Below are 5,736 nucleotides of genomic sequence, written 5' to 3'. Positions count from 1 at the left end.
TACTTTATTTTATTATAATAATTTAATTATAAGACAGAAACCGCTGATACTTGGTTGTAAAATCTCCATTATCCGAACGAAAGTAACACGCCGCTGGTACTTTATTTTATTATAATAATTTAATTATAAGACAGAAACCGCTGGTACTTGGTTGTAAAATCTCCATTATCCGAACGAAAGCAATACGCCGTTGGTACTTGGTTATAAAATTTTCATTACAAGATAGAAAGCAATATGCCGCTGGTTATATTAATGTAATCTTATGGAAAGCATTACGCCGCTGGAACTTTGACCATTGCAATAATCGATCGGAAGCTATACACAGCAAGGAATACGAATATTATACCAAGAGATCGAAAACAATACGCTGTTCGGACGTTTTGACTAGCTGTCGCACAGTGCAGACGCGCCGACCCGTCGCTCCGCATTTCGAGCGCAATTTCAGTGGTTTTTCAGTTCAGAAAATTACAGAGAGTGTTTGGTTGTGTTGCAGGAGTCAAACTGAATGATTTGATGCATAAAGTTTAATTAAACTCCCATTACTTTGCCGGGAAACATCGATTATTCCGATCTAGAAAGAGACAGAGACAGTCGATCCGCGTTATGTTAAATATTGCAAGGTTCCCGATTCCACAAAATTATAAAAAGTATACGGCTGTGTAGCAGGGATCAAAACGAGTAATTTCGTGTATAAAGTTTAATTAATATCCCATTAGTTTGCCGGGAAACATCGATTATTCCGATCTAGAAAGAGACAGAGACAGTCGATCCGCGTTATGTTAAATATTTCAAGGTTCCCGATTCCACAAAATTATAAAAAGTATACGGCTGTGTAGCGGGGATCAAAACGAGTAATTTCATGTATAAAGTTTAATTAAACTCCCAATAGTTTGCCGGGAAACATCGATTCTTCCGATCTAGAAAGAGACAGAGACAGTCGATCCGCGTTATGATAAATATTTCGAGGTTCCCGATTCCACAAAATTATAAAAAGTATACGGCTGTGTAGCGGGGATCAGAACGAGTAATTTCATGTATAAAGTTTAATTAAACTCCCAATAGTTTGCCGGGAAACATCGATTCTTCCGATCTAGAAAGAGACAGAGACAGTCGATCCGCGTTATGATAAATATTTCGAGGTTCCCGATTCCACAAAATTATAAAAAGTATACGGCTGTGTAGCGGGGATCAGAACGAGTAATTTCATGTATAAAGTTTAATTAAACTCCCAATAGTTTGCCGGGAAACATCGATTCTTCCGATCTAGAAAGAGACAGAGACAGTCGATCCGCGTTATGATAAATATTTCGAGGTTCCCGATTCCACAAAATTATAAAAAGTATACGGCTGTGTAGCGGGGATCAGAACGAGTAATTTCATGTATAAAGTTTAATTAAACTCCCAATAGTTTGCCGGGAAACATCGATTCTTCCGATCTAGAAAGAGACAGAGACAGTCGATCCGCGTTATGATAAATATTTCGAGGTTCCCGATTCCACAAAATTATAAAAAGTATACGGCTGTGTAGCGGGGATCAGAACGAGTAATTTCATGTATAAAGTTTAATTAAACTCCCAATAGTTTTCCGGGAAACATCGATTCTTCCGATCTAGAAAGAGACAGAGACAGTCGATCCGCGTTATGATAAATATTTCGAGGTTCCCGATTCCACAAATTTATAAAAAGTTTACGGCTGTGTAGCGGGGATCAGAACGAGTAATTTCATGTATAAAGTTTAATTAAACTCCCAATAGTTTGCCGGGAAACATCGATTCTTCCGATCTAGAAAGAGACAGAGACAGTCGATCCGCGTTATGATAAATATTTCAAGGTTCCCGATTCCACAAAATTATAAAAAGTATACGGCTGTGTAGCGGGGATCAAAACGAGTAATTTCATGTATAAAGTTTAATTAAACTCCCAATAGTTTGCCGGGAAACATCGATTCTTCCGATCTAGAAAGAGACAGAGACAGTCGATCCGCGTTATGATAAATATTTCGAGGTTCCCGATTCCACAAAATTATAAAAAGTATACGGCTGTGTAGCGGGGATCAGAACGAGTAATTTCATGTATAAAGTTTAATTAAACTCCCAATAGTTTGCCGGGAAACATCGATTCTTCCGATCTAGAAAGAGACAGAGACAGTCGATCCGCGTTATGATAAATATTTCGAGGTTCCCGATTCCACAAAATTATAAAAAGTATACGGCTGTGTAGCGGGGATCAGAACGAGTAATTTCATGTATAAAGTTTAATTAAACTCCCAATAGTTTGCCGGGAAACATCGATTCTTCCGATCTAGAAAGAGACAGAGACAGTCGATCCGCGTTATGATAAATATTTCGAGGTTCCCGATTCCACAAAATTATAAAAAGTATACGGCTGTGTAGCGGGGATCAGAACGAGTAATTTCATGTATAAAGTTTAATTAAACTCCCAATAGTTTGCCGGGAAACATCGATTCTTCCGATCTAGAAAGAGACAGAGACAGTCGATCCGCGTTATGATAAATATTTCGAGGTTCCCGATTCCACAAAATTATAAAAAGTATACGGCTGTGTAGCGGGGATCAAAACGAGTAATTTCATGTATAAAGTTTAATTAAACTCCCAATAGTTTGCCGGGAAACATCGATTCTTCCGATCTAGAAAGAGACAGAGACAGTCGATCCGCGTTATGATAAATATTTCAAGGTTCCCGATTCCACAAAATTATAAAAAGTATACGGCTGTGTAGCGGGGATCAAAACGAGTAATTTCATGTATAAAGTTTAATTAATCTCCCAATAGTTTGCCGGGAAACATCGATTCTTCCGATCTAGAAAGAGACAGAGACAGTCGATCCGCGTTATGATAAATATTTCGAGGTTCCCGATTCCACAAAATTATAAAAAGTATACGGCTGTGTAGCGGGGATCAGAACGAGTAATTTCATGTATAAAGTTTAATTAAACTCCCAATAGTTTGCCGGGAAACATCGATTCTTCCGATCTAGAAAGAGACAGAGACAGTCGATCCGCGTTATGATAAATATTTCGAGGTTCCCGATTCCACAAAATTATAAAAAGTATACGGCTGTGTAGCGGGGATCAGAACGAGTAATTTCATGTATAAAGTTTAATTAAACTCCCAATAGTTTGCCGGGAAACATCGATTCTTCCGATCTAGAAAGAGACAGAGACAGTCGATCCGCGTTATGATAAATATTTCGAGGTTCCCGATTCCACAAAATTATAAAAAGTATACGGCTGTGTAGCGGGGATCAAAACGAGTAATTTCATGTATAAAGTTTAATTAAACTCCCAATAGTTTGCCGGGAAACATCGATTCTTCCGATCTAGAAAGAGACAGAGACAGTCGATCCGCGTTATGATAAATATTTCAAGGTTCCCGATTCCACAAAATTATAAAAAGTATACGGCTGTGTAGCGGGGATCAAAACGAGTAATTTCATGTATAAAGTTTAATTAATCTCCCAATAGTTTGCCGGGAAACATCGATTCTTCCGATCTAGAAAGAGACAGAGACAGTCGATCCGCGTTATGATAAATATTTCGAGGTTCCCGATTCCACAAATTTATAAAAAGTTTACGGCTGTGTAGCGGGGATCAGAACGAGTAATTTCATGTATAAAGTTTAATTAAACTCCCAATAGTTTTCCGGGAAACATCGATTCTTCCGATCTAGAAAGAGACAGAGACAGTCGATCCGCGTTATGATAAATATTTCGAGGTTCCCGATTCCACAAAATTATAAAAAGTATACGGCTGTGTAGCGGGGATCAGAACGAGTAATTTCATGTATAAAGTTTAATTAAACTCCCAATAGTTTGCCGGGAAACATCGATTCTTCCGATCTAGAAAGAGACAGAGACAGTCGATCCGCGTTATGATAAACATTTCAAGGTTCCCGATTCCACAAAATTATAAAAAGTATACGGCTGTGTAGCGGGGATCAGAACGAGTAATTTCATGTATAAAGTTTAATTAAACTCCCAATAGTTTTCCGGGAAACATCGATTCTTCCGATCTAGAAAGAGACAGAGACAGTCGATCCGCGTTATGATAAATATTTCGAGGTTCCCGATTCCACAAATTTATAAAAAGTTTACGGCTGTGTAGCGGGGATCAGAACGAGTAATTTCATGTATAAAGTTTAATTAAACTCCCAATAGTTTGCCGGGAAACATCGATTCTTCCGATCTAGAAAGAGACAGAGACAGTCGATCCGCGTTATGATAAATATTTCAAGGTTCCCGATTCCACAAAATTATAAAAAGTATACGGCTGTGTAGCGGGGATCAAAACGAGTAATTTCATGTATAAAGTTTAATTAAACTCCCAATAGTTTGCCGGGAAACATCGATTCTTCCGATCTAGAAAGAGACAGAGACAGTCGATCCGCGTTATGATAAATATTTCGAGGTTCCCGATTCCACAAAATTATAAAAAGTATACGGCTGTGTAGCGGGGATCAGAACGAGTAATTTCATGTATAAAGTTTAATTAATCTCCCAATAGTTTGCCGGGAAACATCGATTCTTCCGATCTAGAAAGAGACAGAGACAGTCGATCCGCGTTATGATAAATATTTCGAGGTTCCCGATTCCACAAATTTATAAAAAGTTTACGGCTGTGTAGCGGGGATCAGAACGAGTAATTTCATGTATAAAGTTTAATTAAACTCCCAATAGTTTTCCGGGAAACATCGATTCTTCCGATCTAGAAAGAGACAGAGACAGTCGATCCGCGTTATGATAAATATTTCAAGGTTCCCGATTCCACAAAATTATAAAAAGTATACGGCTGTGTAGCGGGGATCAGAACGAGTAATTTCATGTATAAAGTTTAATTAAACTCCCAATAGTTTTCCGGGAAACATCGATTCTTCCGATCTAGAAAGAGACAGAGACAGTCGATCCGCGTTATGATAAATATTTCGAGGTTCCCGATTCCACAAAATTATAAAAAGTATACGGCTGTGTAGCGGGGATCAGAACGAGTAATTTCATGTATAAAGTTTAATTAAACTCCCAATAGTTTGCCGGGAAACATCGATTCTTCCGATCTAGAAAGAGACAGAGACAGTCGATCCGCGTTATGATAAATATTTCAAGGTTCCCGATTCCACAAAATTATAAAAAGTATACGGCTGTGTAGCGGGGATCAGAACGAGTAATTTCATGTATAAAGTTTAATTAAACTCCCAATAGTTTTCCGGGAAACATCGATTCTTCCGATCTAGAAAGAGACAGAGACAGTCGATCCGCGTTATGATAAATATTTCGAGGTTCCCGATTCCACAAATTTATAAAAAGTTTACGGCTGTGTAGCGGGGATCAGAACGAGTAATTTCATGTATAAAGTTTAATTAAACTCCCAATAGTTTGCCGGGAAACATCGATTCTTCCGATCTAGAAAGAGACAGAGACAGTCGATCCGCGTTATGATAAATATTTCAAGGTTCCCGATTCCACAAAATTATAAAAAGTATACGGCTGTGTAGCGGGGATCAAAACGAGTAATTTCATGTATAAAGTTTAATTAAACTTCCAATAGTTTGTCGGGAAACATCGATAGTTCGATCGCGCGAGAGAGACAGAGAAACGAACAGACTTCTTTTCGATTTACGGCTAAAATAAATTTTTCTAATTTTTTTCAATAACATATTCTTGCTTAGATAACTTTTTTACATAGGGATTAAGCATTTAGAACGATACATTGTTTAAAATAAG

Source organism: Megalopta genalis, unplaced genomic scaffold (assembly GCF_051020955.1).
Source record: "Megalopta genalis isolate 19385.01 unplaced genomic scaffold, iyMegGena1_principal scaffold0051, whole genome shotgun sequence".
NCBI classification, from domain to species: domain Eukaryota; kingdom Metazoa; phylum Arthropoda; class Insecta; order Hymenoptera; family Halictidae; genus Megalopta; species Megalopta genalis.
Note: the sequence above shows the minus strand (reverse complement) of the source record.